The following is a 22,319-nucleotide window of genomic DNA, read 5'->3' on the forward strand; positions in this document are numbered from 1 at the left end:
CGACCGATTCACGGGTTGAACATGAAACTACATCGGGAACAGTTAGTCTGGTCGAATGGGGTGATTCCCATCCGATCGACTGAGTTGGAGTTGGTATGGTTCTGTTGTTTGACACATCGTCATGCCATCTCCGTTAAGTTCCAAACTTTTAAACTTAGAAAATTTTACGAGTTTTCAAACAAACAGATCACCCAATCGAATAGCCATCCGATCGAATGACCATCCGATCGAATGCCTATTCGACCAGGTGACTTATCCTTTATAACTTTCAACACTTAAACAATTTGACAAAACTTCAAGCGCCTCGATCGAATGACCATCCGAACGAATGGCCATCCGTCCGGATGACCATCCGACCGGATGACTTGACATTTAGAGGTACTTCTCATTTCTCAAAAGGCTACAACGAAAATTTCAAAGTTTCAAAACAATGCACAACACTCACCTCTCATTCGAATGGTCATCCGTTCAAATGATCATCCGTCCTGATGACCATCCGTCCGGATAACCATCTGATCGAATGGGCTCTCATCTGATCGACTCGCCATTCGACACTTATCTCACCCGATACTCTAATCAACGACTTATGCTAGTGTTCACAGGCTAACTCGGACGCGCTCTCATTCAATCAAATCAAGTTGTGTTTACTTGTTAAACACCTACTGTGAGTATACTTGACCCCCCCTTTTTTAAACGCTTTTAACACACTTTGGGGTGTAACATACGTTCATATCTAAATCGCACTTATCAAAACGCAGTCTATACTCTAAACTATTATCACATGCGAATTACTGTCATACATATTTACACGTGATGCTTGATACATATGTGCTAGGACTCTTTCTCGCGACGTCCCACATTAGCTAGTATGGTACTATAGTTGGACTCACACCCGACGGGGTTTAGTTAAGGAAATCACGCTCTTTTTGGGATCTCTATCACAGTCATCGAGTGACTTAGCTGGTAGTACTTGTCTTGTAGTGTGTATGTTGTGTATCTCGTTTATTGTCACACCCCGATTTCCACGTGTCTCACCGGTGGGCCCGGTGGGGGATTACCGTGACGTAGTTGGCAACAATATAGTCAAACCACACAATTATATGAATGCACAGCGGAAGCATAAAGATAAATATATTTCAACATTTATTGTAATATCAAAGTATCACCATTGTTGAAAATAAAATCCACAGGGGATCAGTAATAATAACAAAAGTATTGTTCAACAGACTTCAGGCATCTTAAGCTTGCGAGACTTCTAATGATGCTAAGGAGAAATCCCAGCCAATTACGCATAGTAACTGCATTTAGTCTTTTTGGGAAAATACGTCAGTTTACACTGGTAAATACATTCAACTGACACTTTTGTAAAATGTTTAATAAAATTGGTTTAAATGCACAAGGCACAAACTCTTTATAACTTGGGATAATTTATAATTAAATCTTGTAAAGAATTACATGTTTACTATGCGATCGGTCGCCCGGGTCGTGCCGGGTTAAAGTTTAATAGACACACCACATAGTATAAAAACGTGGCGGGTAAACCAACGGCTATACCTTTATAGTCATGGACATAATGCCGAGTGTACGCCTACACTCGGATGTCAGGGTCGTGGCCATTTCGTAAAATGTTGCCGAGGATATCCGGGACATGGTCATTAAGCCCCCAAAGGCGTTAAGAAACAAAACAAATTTTAAACGGGTCACATTGATAATACCCAACTACTAATGAGTTGGGGTCAATTGCCCGACCAAGCGGTATTTTAAATACCGTAACCCAAGCCCGTATAACGGAAAATAAGTTAAAAGTATTTACCTTTGCAAGTATTAATCCTTAATCGAAATAAATTGCAGATAGCTTTTACTGGTCCCCTAATCTGGAACGAAGGTTTAAATTAACCTATTAGAATCCTAACGGGTCTTTAATTTAGCCGTAGCTTAGACCGGTCAGTTTCAAAGGATAGATACGGTTTAATCGCGTGAAAGGCGAAAACCAGGAATTGAATGTGATTTTGACCCAACAAGTTTGAAGACTTGTTTTATAGGGGTATAATAATCACACTCTGAATTTTGGGGTCAAAACAATATGGTTTGACCCGTTTCGGCAATTTTATGTAAACTAGTTACATACGCCGAACCGTGCGCGCAAAAGGCGCAACGGGTAACCGTAAGAGTCCTACACTGTTTCCCTAAGTCAATATGCCTTAAACAGGTTGTGGTATCAGTAGGATACCTTCCATAATGCCCGTAACGAGTTTAAGTTCATTTTATGCCCCGAAGGGGTATTTCGGTCTTTTTAAAGATTATAAAAGGGGTTTATGAGTTCTACAGAAAATCTGAGTTTCCCGAACAGTTTATAAAGTCTAAAATACTTTATTTATTATTTAAAATCAGTAGCAACTGGAATCGGGTCAAAAGACCTTGTAGAACTCAAGTTATGGCCGAAAAGGGTATATTCGGTATTTACCGAACCGTTGCCATAACCGTAGGTTATGAGCAGGTTAAAAATAATTAAAAATCTTTAAAAATCCCAAAATATTATTTTACATCAGGGTATAAAAGGTTTGGTGTCGAAATCCGGGTTTAGATAGGCGTTATGCTAATTGCGCTATTAAATTACTAAAGTTCCGTAATTTGCGCTATTTAGCATAACTCCTGTTCTGGACCTCGGATTGATGTGAAATTTTAGGGACATGCTTAGAAATCAGTAACCAAGGTTATGATCCTTTCACATGTCCAAAATTCTCGTTTTAAATTAAAAAGGGCGTTACGGTCAACTTTTAAGCATTTAACGGAAATGTGTAAAAGACTCGGACAAACAACGAACCGGTCACAGAGGGTTATACCATCATCTAACCTGGTCCTAAGAGAGTCCTAAGGCATATCTAAATTATAGTTTAACGGGTCAGAACTGAAGTCAAAGTAAAAGTCAAAGCTTTTGCGACTTTCGGCTCCGAACCGGGTCAAAACAATAAATGGTCGGATCAAACAAGCTTAGACTAGTTAATATATTTATTATCATGTTTTATGAGTGTTTAAACAGGTTACATATCACCTACATTACCGATTATGCAAGAAATCGCAAAATAGCATTTCTGTTGACTTTTTCTAAGCACGTTTGACTCGACATTTGGACTAGTTAAAATGGGAATCAGAGGGTGCCCTTTTAGGGGTTTAAAGCCCACATGATTACCAACATATAACTACCTTTGATTCGACAAACCACTGGACCATTTGTGATTTATCGCAAAGTCAATCGTTAATTACGACAGATTGACTTTTAAGCTAAACTAAGCAAAAACTAAGCCATAAAAGGGTAGACACACTTACAGAAGCTTGGTGCACGACTTAGAATGTTAGAAGAGTGCTTGAGAGCTCCAGAGATGGTTTAGAATGCAGGTTTGAGGTGTGATTTACTTGTGCACAATGTATGGCCTTTTATAGTAACATTTCATGCATAAGATCATTACACATCAACCTACAAGGCATCATGGATGTTCAGCAGGTGGCCCTGGGTGCTAGGGGTCATGTAGAGGGCGCCCATGCTTCATTTATTGCTCAATGATCGTTCACAACTTCAAACAGCAAGTCTGTCCAAGAATTCTGCAACTGGGACTTGTACGCGACCCGCATTAGATTCAGGCTACATGCACGCGGGCCGCCTGAATCTTCATGTCAGGAAACGTATCCACAGGTGGCTCGCGGCCCGCATTAACTTGCTTATTTCACTCAGGCGGGCCGCCTGAGGCCTGATTTCCAAGATTTTCAAATCTTTTGTAATCATTAACCTGACCTTTCGGTTTCGAAGGGGTAACTTTGCGATTTGGCCCTCGATTATTTACGATTAAGGGCCTCGTGCCTTTTACCCGCATTGTTAAGTCCCCGGTTAGTTTAATTACTATCCGAAAAGCCTTAACTTTTATTGTTGACGCTTTTAACCCCTCTCATACGAATTTGATCATAACTTTCTCGTTTTAAAACGGAACTTCGCGAAATTTATATATTATTTTCTAGTGAGCGTATTTTACTGTTACAAATCCTCGGGTTCGTCAAAGGGTCACTCAGAGGTATCAATTAAACATGTTGACACAATTAACCCCTGCAGCTTGTAATCCCTCACTTTCTTCCGCGTTTCGCTCCGTACGATCCATGATTTATTCGTTTGAAGGTACGAGCATCATTTAGGGTTACTATACAGTATATTTACCCTTCGTTGACATTTATAACCCTCGAATTTACATACTTACAAGGTTTGTCAACTTTAGTCCTTTATTTAATATTTAATGCCAGGTGTAAACTCATGACACGTGTTAACACATTATTGGACACAAAATATCGAGGTGTTACATCCTCACCCCCTTAAAATAAATCTCGACCCGAGATTTACTGAAATAAATAAGGGTATTTCTCTTTCATCGTGGCTTCAACCTCCCACGTGAATTCGGGACCTCTACGGGCATCCCATTTGACCTTAACAATAGGTACATGCTTCCTTCGAAGCTTCATTACCTGTCGATCTTCAATCGACAAAGGTTTTTCCACAAATTTCAAGCTCTCATCTATATGCACATCTGTGTGTGGTATCACCAATGATTCATCAGCGAAGCACTTCTTTAGATTGCAGATGTGGAACACATTGTGAATTCCATTGAGCTCCTCCGGTAAGTTTAACTTGTAGGCAACTGACCCGACACGTTCGATAACCTCGAAAGGTCCTATGTATCTCGGGCTTAGTTTGCCTTTCTTACCGAAACGCATCACCCCCTTCCAGGGTGACACTTTAAGTAACACTTTTTCACCTACTTCGAAGTGAAATCTTTACGCTTTGGATCTGCGTAACTCTTCTGCCTATCACGGGCAGCTTTGAGACGGTCTCGAATCTGGACAATCTTGTCCGTCGTCTCGAAGACTATCTCTGGTCCTGATAATTGGACATCTGCAATTTCCGCCCAACAAACAGGCGATCTACACTTTCTACCGTATAATGCCTCGAAAGGTGCAGCCTTAATGCTGGTATGGTAGCTATTGTTGTAGGAGAATTCGATTAGTGGTAGGTTCTTATCCCAACTACCACCCAAATCGATAGCACATGCACGTAGCATGTCTTCCAACGTTTGAATAGTACGCTCACTCAGACCGTCTGTCTGAGGATGGTAAGCCGTACTAAAATTCAAACGTGTGCCCAAGGATTGCTGGAAGCTTTTCCAGAAATGCGACGTGTATCTAGTATCTCTGTCGGAGATAATAGACACATGTATGCCATGTAAAGCTACAATCTTTGATGCGTGTCAGTGTGTATATATTTTAGATGTATATTTAAGCCCTTTTTACACTTTTAGCCAAGTTTTAAATTTATAAAACACGATATTCACTAACACTAAACACACATATGGGCAAGTGCACCCATCGTGGACGTAGTATAGTGTTGGTAAGATACCGAGGTTGTCCAAGGACACAAGAGCTTTTAATACCGGTTTATCCTCAACGTCTAATCAAATCAAAAGGTTAGAAAAATGTTTTAAACTAAGAAAATAAAAACTAACTAAATGCTGAAAATAAAAATAAAATAAAAACAGATAGACAAGATGAATCACTTGGATCCGACACGTGTATTAGTATAACCTTTGATTATTTTCGCACTTTTGCACTTGTTTAAGAGATTATCTTAGTTATTGTAGTAGGCCCCTCTTTTGAAGGCGACGTTACCCTCAACCCAGTAGTTTGAGTCAGCAAGGATACAATCCTAAAGGGTCGGATTATTGAAAGATAATGAATTAAGTTATTAATGCAAATTATGGTAGGCCCCGCTTTTGGCGGTGACGTTACCCTCGGCTAAGTAGTCTGAGTCAGCAGGGATACAGTCCTAAATAGCCGGGTTATAGTATTAATAGTAGTTAGCTTATGAGGGGGTCAAAGAGTTTGGATCCCCGCCATCCAATACCTATGGGCATTGAAGGGGATCCTACTAAATTTGACCCAGGTCCCAAGCAGGACCTCTAAACGCTGAACAAGGGCAAGACCCTTACCAAACCGTTCCCTTAACCCCCGACCAGGTAGCCAACATACCTCCATATAGACCGTGGAGATATGAATGGTGAAAATCTTTTATTTTATATAGACAGTAAAATAATGCCAAGACACCACGGACAAAGGATAAGGAAAGATCACCTTCAACATAAGTAACTAGTTATTAAAGTCATTAATACAAAACCAAATAAAAAGTGCAAAAGATTAAAAATAAAAAGTATTATACTAAACACTTGTCTTCACCAAGTGATGTAAGAGACTTAGGCAAACATGGCCTTGATTGTCAAGAACTCTTACGATCAATCTTGGATCCCGAGACGACTCACACACTCTACGATGGACAATGGATGATGGTGGTGGATGATGGTGTTATGGTGGTGGTGGGTGGTGGATGAGGTGTGAGAGAGGTGGTGTGCCAAGGGATGAGGGAGAATGAAACCAAGCTCCTCTATTTATAGGCTGGACAGAACGCTGGACACGGCCCCGTGCCCGTCTGACACTCTCTCTCTTCATTAATTGTAATTGCGAATTACAATTAATGCGCCTGCTGTACTTTCAACACGCCCCCGTGCCCGCTGGGCACGGCCCCGTGGTGAGCAATGGAAGCTTCTACTGGTTTGTCTTTTCTGCTGCTTCCTGGGCACGCCCCCGTGTTCGCTGGACACGGGGCGTGTTCAGACTCTGTTTTCTTCTCTTTGTTTTGGGAGGTGCCGTTGAGGGTCCGGGCAGTCCACTTTTGTTCCTTTTCTTGTATTTATGGTAGAATTAGTGGTCTTTTTGCTTCTTTTGTGATTTTGAGCTCATTTCATCCTGAAAATACAAAAGGAAGACAAAAACACTCTTTTTCCAACATTAGTACTTAAAAAGGGTTAGTTTTATGCCTTAATTGATGTGTTTTATATGTTGCATTTTACACACATCAAATACCCCCACACTTGAACTTTTGCTTGTCCTCAAGCAAAACTCTTTTAATGTGGCTTACACTCCCAAATGGAATAGGTAGAAGAGAAGTTTTTTAGCTTGTCCTAGAGTGTCGGGAATCCAAGGTTTTTATAGGTTTTATTTTTATTTTATTTACAATCCTATTCGTCATGATTTATTTTGAACTTTTCATAAGATAAACTACTTATTTTGGTATAACATGACTTATTAAAATTCCATTTATATACAAGTTCACATACCTCACGGGAGATCACTCAACACTCGGCCGAAGGTGTATATTTAAGTGAATCGCTCGAGAGCGGCACGGACTTACGTTTTCCATAGGCTTGCCAAGCGATCAATCCTCCTCCTTTTTAACTTTTTACCTTTGTAAATATCAAGAGGACTTTTGGGGTGAAGGCTTGGGTTTAAAGGTGGGTGGTTGGTTAGTGGTTAGTAAAAAGGGCGAAAATCGTAACAAGTGTCGGTTTTCATACCTTATTTTTAGTGACATTTATTTTTGAAGTATTTCTCCAAACAAGCTTTTGTAGCTTTTGTTTGTTTTTGACTTCATTATTCATATATATATATATATATTTTTTTCGTCACGTAGAGGGTATGTTTATGAAAAACCGAGCTTGTTACTAAAATAAGGGTGAAAAAAAAAATGAAAAAGGTTTTTGGTGGGTAAAAAAAATTTGTTTTGGGGGTAATGAAATGAAAGGTTTAGGCTCAAAGGGGTTTTTCTAGGGGGATTTTGGGTAGGTAAAAAAAATGAAAAATAATGGTTTTGAAAGAAAAATAGTTAGTCCTAATGCCTCCATCATTTACTTACTTGGGTTTAAGTTGGTAAGGACCGGGAATGTATCGTCGTGGCAAGTTCTAGATTTGTAAAGACCGAGCGGCTATTCACACAAGAAACGAAAAATGAGCATTTAATCTAAATATGTATATTTTTATGCTCAATAAAGGCTCAAAACTCACTTTTGTGGGAATGGGTTTTTAATGTGACCAAGCATATATAATCGAATTTTAGCTAGACTTGTTATACCGTTTCATAATTTTCTTATGTTAGTTCTTTTTATCACGACGCTATCGGTTGTAAAATAAAAAAAATATATATAACCCTTTTATAACTTGTTATTCCCAACTTAAACTAAGACAAGTAAATAAAAAAAATGAAAAAGTTTTTTGAAAAAAATTTGGGGTGTTTAGCGGTTCCAATAGAGTTTTGTGTAAGGCTTGTTTTAGGATTTTGCAAAATTTCAAGGTTTTAGCATCCCCCCCACACTTAAATTACACATTGTCCTCAATGTGTCCAAAAATGAAGTTTTTGGTTGATTAGAATATGTAAAAGTGTGTTTAAAAACAAAGATTTGTGTTACTGGCCCTCTGGACACGGCCCCGTGTCCATTGGACACGGCCCCGTGGTGAACTGCCAGTAACGAAAAACTTACAGAGGGTGGACACGGGGGCGTGTTGGGTGAACACGGCCACGTGTCCGGCAAAAATCTGCAGGTCAGTAGCCAAACAGCAGAACTGGGAGATGGGCACGGGGGCGTGTCGGCTGGACACGTCCCCGTGTGGACAGTCTGTTAGCCACAAAAATAGGTTTTTCCCCCGGTTTCTTCATCCTAGGGCTGCAAGTGCCAATGTTTAGCACTCTAACCCTTGCATTGCACCTGTTCAATCATTCAATACCATCCAACCAAGCACAAACCATCCTAATCTTACCATTGTCAAATATTATCCCAACATAAAGTAAAAACAAAATAAAGATAAAAAGAAAAGAGTTAAGGAAAGTAAATTGTTTGACAAATGGCACGCAGGCCATGAATTGTTCGATGGATAAGAAGGGTAATCAAACTTGTGGGCTCATCACCAGCTAGCCCTTTGTTCCTCCCACTTTCCTACTCCATATCTTCATCACTATCTCCACCTCCGCCTCCCTGCCCCGCCATGTACTCCCGGATGCTACCGATATCATCTTGTATATCGTTGACGTTGCGTTCGATAGCTCCAACCCGGAGGTGTGTGTTGTTGGCGAGGTTGTAGGTGTTCCTGGTGCACATGAGGTTTTCCTGCAAAAGATCATGTAAACTTTGGAAATTAGGAAAACCGCCTCCTTGAGAGGAGGATTGACCCGGATCGCCTTGGGGAGGGTATTGATAATGTGGAGGTGGTGCATGAAGAACTAGAGCCTCCTGCGGGTTCCATGCATAGCCTTGCGTTCTCTGAAAGCGCACCGTCCCGTCCTCCGCTTCATAAAGCAAGTTCATGGATCGGCAAATGTTATAATCGACCCGTCCCGACCATGGACTCCTTTCGAAGGACCTTGGGATATTCGTGAAGTGCTTGAAGAGACGGTACACCCATCCTCCGAAGAAGATTGGTGTAGGAGCAGAGGCAAGGCGGTTTAGGTGCATGTTTCGCAGTAGGAGGTACGGAACATCTAGAGGCTTCTGGTTGTGGATGCAGTGAAGGACAACCAAATCTTTCAACCCAACAACGCCACTACTGTTGTGGCATTGGTTCAGCGAGTACGATAGGAGCCTGTGGATATATCGGTATAGCGGGTCCCTCAGTTTGGTACTTTTGGTGCTGCTTGGGTTGTAGATCCCTTCACCGATTTGAGCCCATGCGGCTTGGCGTTCAGTTGCGTCCAAGTCTCGCAATCCCCCGGTATTCTCTTCATTCCCCGCTTCTTCATCTTTGTACAGCCCAATGATTGATCCGAACTGCGCCATGGAGGTTCTATAGGTCGTTCCTCCACATCGAAATTCGACCGCCTCGTGATCAAACGGTTCGCATCTCGAGTTGAAGACGAACGTACTATAGAACTCCATTGTGCATTGATGGACCGACCGAAGTCGGGCAGTCAATGCGACGTGCAGTGGACCCGTCACTATGTTGTTGAAGCGGTCCAGTTGGTTTACCATTGTCAGCAAATCAGTACATGCCCGCCTTGGATACTCTTCGGGCCTTGTTTGTAGGACCTCGTAGCGAGCCCTGGCGTCAAGTTCGCTGGCGTTAAACCGTGTGAATTTAGACATCTGAAAAGAATACAACAAAAGTTAGTGCGAAACATGGAAATTCAGGTTGAAAACTGCAAACAGTGGGCTGGACACGGCCCCGTGTTCAGCGGACACGGCTCCGTGTCCAGGCGTCTGTAACACCTAATTTTCATTTTTTCGTCCCGGTTTTGAAAACCTGAAAATTTTTAGCCTAGTAGCAGCGGTTTCCCCCGAAAATGAAACCCTAAGTGTCATTTTTCCAAAATCAAACCATTTACCCTTTCAATTTTGTGTTTTTCGGTTCAAGAACAAGGGTTTGTGTTTTTAGTTGGAAATCGGACAAATCTATCAACAATACATGTCTATTTACTTCCTACTACTCTACTCTAAACTACTACTAACAATTTTCATCAAAAATTTTGAGTTCGATCCGGATGAACATGAAGAACCCTAGATTTCCCCCAATTTTTTGATGTTTTAACTCCATGCAAGTAACTAATCTAACTACTAAGAAGGATAGAATCATACCTTGATGTCGTTAGGTTCGGTGGTGACGTTCGAAATCTGCAGAAAATCGCCTCTAACCAGAGAGTTTTCGGCGAAACGGGGCGTGTGGAATGGTGTAACTGATAGAAAAAGAGGGTTTTATCCCGACAGTCGCCTCGACACGGCCCCGTGCCCAGCGGACACGGCCCCGTGCCGGGTGAAGTTTTTGAATTTTTTTTTTTTTTTTTACGTGTTCGTGTGCATGCCCCTTATTTCCGAAAAATGGTTAGATGATTTTTCCGGTTTTGAACGTATACTTACCTGTAACATGTCGGATATGAGTTTATTCGTTGACCGTTTGAAGTGCGATTTCCTCTTCCTCATCCTCAATGGATCCTCTGTAGAGTTTCAGCCGTTGGCCATTGACCTTGAATGGTGTCCCATTTCGAGTTTTAATTTCTACTGCACCGTGTGGAAAAACATGGGTGACTGAAAAAGGTCCCGACCACCTAGACTTTAACTTACCAGGAAACAATCGAAGTCGCGAATTAAACAATAGAACTTGGTCTCCAACCCGAAATTCATTAGATTTAATATATTTATCATGCAAATTTTTCATCTTTTCTTTATAAATTTCGGAGTTAGAATATGCATAATTTCTAAGTTCTTCTAATTCGTTTATTTGACAAAATCGATTTTTACCGGCAACTTCTAAGTCTAAGTTTACGTTTTTTATTGCCCAGTAGGCTTTGTGAGCGATTTCTACTGGCAAGTGACAACTTTTTCCATAGACGAGTTTATATGGGGTTGTGCCTATAGTGGTTTTATAAGCGGTTCAAAAAGCCCATAAAGCGTCGTCTAGTTTGTCGGCCCATTCTTTTTTATTTATTCCTACGGTTTTCTCAAGTATTCGTTTTAAACCTCGATTAGTCACTTCGGCTTGCCCATTTGTTTGAGGATGATATGCTGTTGAGACCCGGTGATAGACCCCATACCTTGTTAATATTTTTTCGAGTTGATGATTGCAAAAATGGGTACCTCTATCACTTATTAATGCTTTTGGTGTCCCGAAACGAGAGAACAACTTTTTCAGGAATTTTACCACTACTCTTCCATCATTTGTTGGAAGAGCCTCGGCCTCTGCCCATTTAGACAAGTAATCGACTGCCACAAGTATATATTTGTTTCCCTTTGAAGGTGGGAAGGGTCCCATGAAATCGAGTCCCCACACATCAAAGATTTCACAAACGAGAATGCCATTTTGAGGCATTTCATTTTTGGAAGAAATATTACCTGTTCTTTGGCAGGCATCACATGTCTTTACAAGGTTTTGTGCATCCTTGTAAATGGTCGGCCAGTAAAATCCCGAATCAAATACCTTTCTTGCGGTACTTGCGGCACCATGATGTCCTCCGTATGGACCTTCATGACAATGACGGAGTATTCTTCGTGCTTCATTACCATGGACACACCTTCGGATGAGTTGGTCGGCACACATTTTGAAAAGATAGGGGTCTTCCCAAAAGTAATGCTTTACATCAGCAAAGAACTTTTTTCTTTGATGATGTGGCCATCCTTTGGTGACTATACCACTGGCTAAGAAATTAGCGTAGTCGGCATACCATGGTTCTTGTCTGCTTTCCATCATTTCCAGGGACTCCGTGGGAAATTTTTCGTTGATTTGCTCGTCCCTGGTTGTCTCCAAAGCTGGGTCTTCTAAGCGTGAGAGATGATCCGCAGCAGTGTTTTCTGCTCCTCTTTTGTCCTTGATTTCAATGTCGAATTCTTGGAGGAGTAGAATCCACCTTATCAAACGGGGTTTTGCGTCTTGCTTCTTGAAGAGGTACCTGATGGCTGCATGGTCTGTATACACTATTGTTTTAGAAAGAACAAGATAAGAACGAAATTTATCAAAAGCAAATACCACCGCTAGTAACTCTTTTTCTGTAGTTGTATAATTTTCTTGTGCATCATTTAGAGTTTTACTAGCATAATAAATTGGGTGGAAATGTTTTTCTTTTCTTTGTCCCAAGACTGCTCCAACAGCAAAGTCGCTTGCATCGCACATGATTTCGAAAGGAAATTTCCAATCCGGTGCTATCATGATAGGTGCATTGACTAGCATTTCCTTGAGGGTTAGAAATGCTTGATTGCATTCCTTGTCAAAGATGAAGGGTGCATCTTTTTCAAGCAATTTTGTTAGAGGTCTTGAAATTTTCGAAAAGTCCTTGATAAACCTTCTATAGAATCCGGCATGCCCTAGGAAACTTCTGATTGCTCTCACGGAGGATGGAGGAGGTAATCGAGAAATAGTCTCTATTTTTGCTCGATCAACTTCCATTCCTTCGCTTGAGATTTTATGCCCGAGTACTATTCCCTCTGTTACCATGAAATGGCATTTTTCCCAGTTAAGGGCGAGGTTAGTTTCCTCACATCGGGATAGCATTCGTTCAAGATTATCGAGGCATTGATCATATGAGTCTCCAAAGATGGAAAAGTCATCCATGAAGACTTCCATGGTTTTTTCAATCATATCATGGAAAATGGCGACCATACAACGTTGGAATGTTGCAGGTGCATTACATAGACCGAATGGCATGCGTCGATATGCAAAAGTTCCGTAGGGACATGTGAAAGTTGTTTTCTCTTGGTCTTCTGGTGCTATCGGTATTTGGAAGTAACCTGAAAAACCATCTAAGAAACAATAAAATTTATGACCGGATAATCTTTCTAACATTTGATCAATGAAGGGTAAAGGAAAGTGGTCTTTCCTTGTTGCTTCATTTAATCTCCTATAATCTATACAGACTCTCCATCCTGTGACGGTTCTCGTGGGTATTAATTCATTTTTCTCGTTAGTTATTACCGTCATACCTCCTTTCTTTGGGACTACTTGGACGGGACTTACCCACGGGCTATCGGAGATAGGGTAGATTAGTCCGGCGTCGAGTAGTTTGATGACTTCATTTTTAACCACTTCTTGAACATTAGGGTTCACTCTTCGTTGTGGTTGAATCACCGTTTTGTAGTCATCATTCATTAAAATTTTGTGCGTGCACATGGAAGGACTTATTCCTTTAATATCTACAAGCTTCCAAGCGATCGCATTTTTGTGTTTTTTAAGTAGGTTAACTAATTTTTCTTTTTCTTTGCTAGTTAATTTAGACGAAATAATTACAGGTAAACTACCATCTTTGCCTAGAAAAGCATATTCCAAACCTTTAGGGAGTTCTTTGAGCTCAATGGGTGGGTCTTTAGGAGACACCTTATTTTGTGGCTCGTCTAGATCAAGAACTTTAAAAGTTTGTTCTATGGCTACCTCTTCATCGACAAAGTGGTCTTCTTCGTCGGTTGTATCGGGTGGCTCAGCTTCATCTTCAATTAGGGGGTCATTATTGCCAAAAGGATATTTCATTGAGCGCTCAAGATCTATGCTCCTTTTGAATGCCCCTAATTGAAGAGGTAGATTGTTGAATTTCCGGTTTTTCAAAGCTTTGTGAGTTTGTACAAAAGGTTTTCCCAAGACTAGGGGGGCATCATCTAAAATGACGAAGTCGGTTGGGATTACCATTTGATTCGTTTGAACCAAAACATCTTCAACTACACCGATTGATTTCACTACTTTTCGGTCGGATAGAAAAATGGGTATTTGAAGTGGAGTATAATCACTAATACTTAGCTTTTCAAAAATGTAGTTAGGCATTATGTTAACACAAAGATCTTTATCAATAGTGATATTGCTAATAAACGAATTTTGAAAGAAACATGGAACCGGTGTGATGTTAATTTCAAAAGGATCTTCTTTTATTAGCGAGGTTTGATCATTAGTTAACTTAACACTTACTAAGTCATTGATTTTAGCATTAGTGTTTAACTCTTTTAAAAACTTGGCATGAGGGGTTATTAAACAATGATTTTCGAAAGTAGGTGACAAGAGAACAATTTCCTCAAAATTAGACTCTTCTTGAATTTTAACATTATCGGACTCACCATTTTCGTTGTTTAACTCATGTGTCTGTTTTTCACTTTCTTGTTCTTCCATTTTTACACTTTCAACTATCTCTACGTTATTGTCATTTTTTAATTCTTCTCTTGCGCGGGATTCCTTTTCCCTTGCGCGAGATTCTTTCATGCAACGTTCGATAGTTTTAGTGTGTTCTAATATCCTATTAGTTACTTCGGTGAGATTGAAAGAATTTGGATCCTCAAAGCTTGAATCTGGTTGTTCGATCCTTGGTTCCTCATAGTACTCATATGAAGTAGATGGTTCGCACCATTGTTCTTCATTGTAAGTGTATGATGGATAAGGGTCGAAACTTTGATCTTCATAGTACTCGTATGAGGTGGGTTGTTCACGCCATGGTTCCTCATAATAAGAATATGAAGGTGGTGGCTCATATCTTGAGTCCTCAAAGTATGAGTATGAAGGTTCATACCTTGGTTCATCAAAATATGAGTATGAGGAAGGAGGTTCATACCTTGGGTCTTCATAGGATGTGTATGAAGTTGATGGCTCGTACCTGGGCTCCTCATAATGGTTGTATGAATTGGATGGTTGATATGAAGTACTATATTGAACCGAGCGTGCATTACGACAATTAGTGCAATAATTACCTCTATAATCATCCTCATCATAGGTGTAGTTGTAACCTCTTGAGTATTGATCCATAAGAATCACTCAACAGACCACAACTGAGTCTCGGGACCAGAAAACAAAAATAAGACGGAAACAGAAGCTGGACACGGCCCCGTGTTGAGTGAACACGGCCCCGTGTTCAGGGACTGTATCTGGGCGTTTTAATTAAATTTACTGGTCACGTTGAGCACGGGGGCGTGTTCAGTGAGCACGGCCCCGTGTTCAGACTCTGTATCTAGTTATCTACTCTAAAATATGCAGCACGGGGGCGTGTTCAGCGAGCACGGCCCCGTGTTCAGGCTACTGTAAATGCAAAACTAAACTAAAATGCAGAAAAATGCGCGCGTTTTGAAAAAGGTTTTGAAAAACTGATTAGGCCGTCGATTTTAAGCTTTCTTAAAATCCTTGTGTCCCCGGCAGCGGCGCCAAAAACTTGATGCGTGTCAGTGTGTATATATTTTAGATGTATATTTAAGCCCTTTTTACACTTTTAGCCAAGTTTTAAATTTATAAAACACGATATTCACTAACACTAAACACACATATGGGCAAGTGCACCCATCGTGGACGTAGTATAGTGTTGGTAAGATACCGAGGTCGTCCAAGGACACAAGAGCTTTTAATACCGGTTTATCCTCAACGTCTAATCAAATCAAAAGGTTAGAAAAATGTTTTAAACTAAGAAAATAAAAACTAACTAAATGCTGAAAATAAAAATAAAATAAAAACAGATAGACAAGATGAATCACTTGGATCCGACACGTGTATTAGTATAACCTTTGATTATTTTCGCACTTTTGCACTTGTTTAAGAGATTATCTTAGTTATTGTAGTAGGCCCCTCTTTTGAAGGCGACGTTACCCTCAACCCAGTAGTTTGAGTCAGCAAGGATACAATCCTAAAGGGTCGGATTATTGAAAGATAATGAATTAAGTTATTAATGCAAATTATGGTAGGCCCCGCTTTTGGCGGTGACGTTACCCTCGGCTAAGTAGTCTGAGTCAGCAGGGATACAGTCCTAAATAGCCGGGTTATAGTATTAATAGTAGTTAGCTTATGAGGGGGTCAAAGAGTTTGGATCCCCGCCATCCAATACCTATGGGCATTGAAGGGGATCCTACTAAATTTGACCCAGGTCCCAAGCAGGACCTCTAAACGCTGAACAAGGGCAAGACCCTTACCAAACCGTTCCCTTAACCCCCGACCAGGTAGCCAACATACCTCCATATAGACCGTGGAGATATGAATGGTGAAAATCTTTTATTTTATATAGACAGTAAAATAATGCCAAGACACCACGGACAAACGATAAGGAAAGATCACCTTCAACATAAGTAACTAGTTATTAAAGTCATTAATACAAAACCAAATAAAAAGTGCAAAAGATTAAAAATAAAAAGTATTATACTAAACACTTGTCTTCACCAAGTGATGTAAGAGACTTAGGCAAACATGGCCTTGATTGTCAAGAACTCTTACGATCAATATTGGATCCCGAGACGACTCACACACTCTACGATGGACAATGGATGATGGTGGTGGATGATGGTGTTATGGTGGTGGTGGGTGGTGGATGAGGTGTGAGAGAGGTGGTGTGCCAAGGGATGAGGGAGAATGAAACCAAGCTCCTCTATTTATAGGCTGGACAGAACGCTGGACACGGCCCCGTGTCCACTGGACACGGCCCCGTGCCCGTCTGACACTCTCTCTCTTCATTAATTGTAATTGCGAATTACAATTAATGCGCCTGCTGTACTTTCAACACGCCCCCGTGCCCGCTGGGCACGGCCCCGTGGTGAGCAATGGAAGCTTCTACTGGTTTGTCTTTTCTGCTGCTTCCTGGGCACGCCCCCGTGTTCGCTGGACACGGGGCGTGTTCAGACTCTGTTTTCTTCTCTTTGTTTTGGGAGGTGCCGTTGAGGGTCCGGGCAGTCCACTTTTGTTCCTTTTCTTGTATTTATGGTAGAATTAGTGGTCTTTTTGCTTCTTTTGTGATTTTGAGCTCATTTCATCCTGAAAATACAAAAGGAAGACAAAAACACTCTTTTTCCAACATTAGTACTTAAAAAGGGTTAGTTTTATGCCTTAATTGATGTGTTTTATATGTTGCATTTTACACACATCAATCTTATCAACGTATAACTGTGCTAACATGTCGGAGCTATAAGTCTCCTTGATGGGTAAGAAATGAGCCGACTTAGTCAGTCTGTCGACTATAACCCATATTGTGTCATTTCCTTTTCTTGTTTTGGGTAACTTGGTAATAAAATCCATAGTTACACATTCCCACTTCCATTCGGGAAGTTCAGGCTATTGTTGTAACACCTCGAAATTTTGTGTCCAATGATGTGTTAACACGTGTCATAAGTTTACACGTGGCATTAAATATTTAATAAAGGACTAAAGTTGACAAACCTTGAAAGTATGTAAATTCGAGGGTTATAAATGTCAACGAAGGGTAAATATACTGTATAGTAACCCTAAATGATGCTCGTACCTTCAAACGAATAAATCATGGATCGTACGGAGCGAAACGCGGGAGAAAGTGAGAGATTACAAACTACAGGGGTTAATTGTGTCAACATGTTTAATTTATACCTCTGAGTGACCCTTTGACGAACCCGAGGCTTTGTAACAATAAAATACACTCACTAGAATATACTATATAAATTTCGCGAAGTTCCGTTTTAAAACGAGAAAGTTATGGTCAAATTCGTATGAGAGGGGTTAAAAGCGTCAAAAATAAAAGTTAAGACTTTTCGGATAGTAATTAAACTAACCGGGGACTTAACATTGCGGGTAAAAGTCACGAGGCCCTTAATCGTAAATAATCGAGGGCCAAATCGCAAAGTTACCCCTTCGGAACCGAAAGATCAGGTTAATCATGACAAAAGATTTGGTTAATGATTACAAAAGATTTAAAAATCTTGAAAATCAAGTCTAATGCGGGCCGCGTTAAGGTTATGCATGATTTAATGCGGGCCGCGAGCCAGGTGTAGATACGTTTTCTGACATTGGGATCCATGCGGCCCGCGTGTGAGTTGCTTGATCCTAATGCGGGCCGCGTACAAGTCCCAGATGCAGAAACTTTGGACAGACTTGTTGTTTGAAGTTGTGAACGATCATTTGAGCAATAAATGAAGCATGGGCGCCCTCTACCTGACCCCTAGCACCAAGGGCCACCTGCTGAACATCCATGCTCCATGGTAGGGTGATGTGTAATGATCCTAAGTCCATTTTTTCACTATAAAAGGCAAGGCATTGTGCATAAGTGAAACACACCTCAAAACTTGCCTTCTGATCATTTCTAGAGCTCTCAAGCATTCCTCTATCATTCTAAGTCATGCACCAAGCTTCTGTAAGTATGCCAACCCTTTTATGGCTTTGTTTTTGCTTAGTTTAGCTTAAAAGTCAATCCGTCGTAATTAACGATTGGCTTTGCGATAAATCACGAATGGTCCAGTGGTTTGTCGAATCAAAGATGGTTATATGTTGGTAATCATGTGGGCATTAAACCCCTAAAAGGTCACCCTCTGATTCCCACTCTAACTAGTACAAATGTCGAGTCAAACGTGCTTAGAAAAAGTCAACAGAAATGTCATTTTGCGATTTCTTGCATAATCTATAATGTAGATGATATGTAACCTGTTTGAACACTCATAAAACATGATAATAAGTATATAAACTAGTCTAAGCTTGTTTGATCCGACCATTTTCTGTTTTGACCCGGTTCGGAGCCGAAAGTCGCAAAAGTTTGACTTTTGCATTGACTTCAGTTCTGACCCGTTAAAGTTTGATTTAGATATGCCTTAGGACTCTATTAGGACCAGGTTACATGATGGTATAACCCTCTGTGACCGGTTCGTTGTTTGTCCGAGTCTTTTACACCTTTCCGTTAAATGCTTAAAAGTTGACCGTAACGCCCTTTCTAAATTAAAACGAGAATTTCGGACATGTGGAAGGATCATAACCTTGGTCACTGATTTCTAAGCATGTCCCTAAAATTTCATGTCAATCCAAGGTCCAGAATAGGAGTTATGCTAAATAGCGCAAATTGCGAAACTTTAGTAATTAAATAGCGCAATTAGCATAACGCCTATCTAAACCCGGATTTCGACATCAAACCTTTTACTCGCTGATGTAAAATAATATTTTGGGATTTTTAGAGATTTTTAATTATTTTTAACCTGCTCATAACCTGCGGTTATGGCAACGGTTCGGTAAATACCGAATATACCCTTTTTGGCCATAACTTGAGTTCTACAAGGTCTTTTGACCCGATTCCAGTTGCTACTGATTTTAAATAATAAATAAAGTATTTTAGACTTTATAAACTGTTTGGGAAACTCAGATTTCCTTAGAACTCATAAACCTCTTGTATAATCTTTAAAAAGACCGAAATACCCCTACGGGGCATAAAATAAACTTAAACTCGTTACGGGCATTATGGAAGGTATCCTACTGATACCACAACCTCTTTAAAGCATATTGACTTAGGAAAACCGTGTAGGACTCTTTCGGTTACCCGTTGCGCCTTTTGCGCGCACGGTTCGGCTTTTGTAACTAGTTACATAAATTAGCCGATACGGGTCAAACCATATTGTTTGGCCCCCAAAATACAGAGTGTGATTATTATACCCCTATAAAACAAGTATTCAAACTTGTTGGGTCAAAATCACATTCCATTCCCGGTTTTCACCTTTCACGCGATTAAACCGTATCTATCCTTTGAAACTGACCGGTCTAGGCTACTGCCAATATAAAGACCCGTTAGGATTCTAATAGGTTATTTTAAAACCTTCGTTCCAGAATAGAAGACCAGTAAAAGCTATCTGTGATTTATTCAATTAAGGATTATACTTGCAAAGGTAAATACTCTTATTTTCCGTTATACGGGCTTGGGTTACGGTATTTAAAATACCGCTTGGTCGGGCAATTGACCCCAACTCATTAGTAGTTGGGTATTATCAATGTGGCCCGTTTAAAAACTTGTTTTGTTGGCTTTACGCCTTTGGGGGCTTAATGACCATGTCCCGGATATCCTTGGCAGCATTTACGAATGGCCACGACCTCGACATCCGGGTGTAGGCGTACACCTGGCATTATGTCCATGATTATAAAAGTGTAGCCGTTGGCTTACCCGCCACGGTTTTATACTATGTGGTGTGTCTATTAAACTTTAACCCGACACGACTCGGGCGACCGAACGCATAGTAACATGTAATTCTTTACAAGATTTGATTATAAATTATCCCAAGTTATAAAGAGTTTGTGCCTTGAGCATTTAAACCAATTTTATTAAACATTTTACAAAAGTGTCGGTTGAATGTATTTACCAGTGTAAACTGACGTATTTTCCCAAAAAGACTAAATGCAGGTACTATGCGTAATTGGCTGGGATTTCTCCTTAGCATCACTAGAAGTCTCGCAAGCTTAAGATGCCTGAAGTCTGTTGAACAATACTTTTGTTATTTATTATTTGATCCCCTGTGGATTTTATTTCAACATTGGTGATACTTTGATACTACACTTAACGTTGAAATATATTATCTTTATGCTTCCGCTGTGCATTCATATATTGTGTGGTTTGACTATAATGTTGCCAACTACGTCACGGTAATCCCCCACCGGGCCCACCGGTGAGACACGTGGAAATCGGGGTGTGACAGGTTGGTATCAGAGCCAACACTGAGCGAATTAAACACTAACCTTTGTGTTTAATCTCAGTTACACAATTGCACATACTTGAGTCTACACAAGAACATAGGACAAATTCAAATTGTTATTCCAGTTTGCCTTTTTATTGTTTATTGTTATTTAAAGTTTTGAAAGCAGGAAATATGCCGCCTGCAATCAGACGAGGAAGAGGAGGAAGAGGCAAAGGGACGATCATTACTCACAATGATCACGAGGCTGGACCTTCGAACATGCGAGCTCCTTCCAGTACAAGGAGTGAATAACCGCAGAGACGAAGAAGAAATCTCTTTGAACCTGCGAGACATTCTACCTCGCATAGCTCAACACCCTCATACCGTCATTCGTTTGGACCAGATTCGGAAAACAATCCCAATAACCCTCAACCATCCTTTATACCTCTTCAGCGATCTGCTTCGCACCGTTCTTATGGCGATCCATCACCTTTCTTCATAGGACAGTTTAACCCGGCGGATTACGTCCAAGAACCTATAGGGTATAACCCTTTAGGACCAGAGGATCACTTCTCTGAAGACAATGCAGTGGATATGGATGAGGATACAGACCCCGTCGAGCCTGCAAGGGGTACTCCCAATCATCCAATCGAGATCTCCGATGGGTCGTCCTTCCATGGAACACCCTATCAAGGTCCCGACAGCCACCAGGCGAGGTTTGAACAATGTAATTGGTACTTTACACCTTCGCATCATTACTCGCCTCATGATCAACAGCAACAACAGGATCCTTCTGAGGATTCGCGGTTTGTGGCAGTTACGCCACCACCACCGCCACAGGTTCAACCAGTAATTCCAGATCCGCCTAGGCGTAGAAGATCAGGCGCACGGATGTCTACCCGAGGAGGGGAATTTCATTTCAGCACCCCTCGCCACTCGAGTGCTAGTCACTTTCCGTCAGTGCCTGAAGAAGAACCACAACTAGGGGAACCTTCTGGTCACCCTGCAGAGGTGAATTCTGCACCAGTTGCACCACCTCCGCCACCTTTCGGATATGACAATCCGATACCAGCGTACGGCGCTTCCACGGCTTACAATCCGTTTGAGCAGCCGACTCACACGCACTACAACTATAACTATGATGCCGATCCATATGTGGTAGCGGCTAATTATAATGCCCTCCATGGAACCTCTTGGAGACCAGATTACTCAGCTCATGGGTATCCTATACCTCCTAGACCTCCGGTTCAATAACCGGCACAGCAGCCACGTTTTTCTCCACCGGAGCAAGAAGAAATACTCCACCGTCTAAACCGTGTGGAACGAGACTTCGAACAAGAACGCAAGAGTAATCGCGGATTTCTCAAGGGCCTAGCCAACCTACTAAAAGGGAGGAAGAAACGAGACCATTAGTCTCCTTATGTAATGATGTATTTGCAATTTAGTCCCTGCGTGGACATTTATCGTATTTCAGTCCCTACGTGGACTTATCTTTTTAGTCCCTGTGTGGACACCTATCTATGTATTGGTCCCTGCGTGGACTTGTTTTGTTATAAACCTCTGCGTAGGTACTTACTTATTTAAAAAGTC

The sequence above is a fragment of the Helianthus annuus genome, chromosome 4 (genome assembly GCF_002127325.2).
Source record: "Helianthus annuus cultivar XRQ/B chromosome 4, HanXRQr2.0-SUNRISE, whole genome shotgun sequence".
NCBI classification, from domain to species: Eukaryota; Viridiplantae; Streptophyta; class Magnoliopsida; order Asterales; family Asteraceae; genus Helianthus; species Helianthus annuus.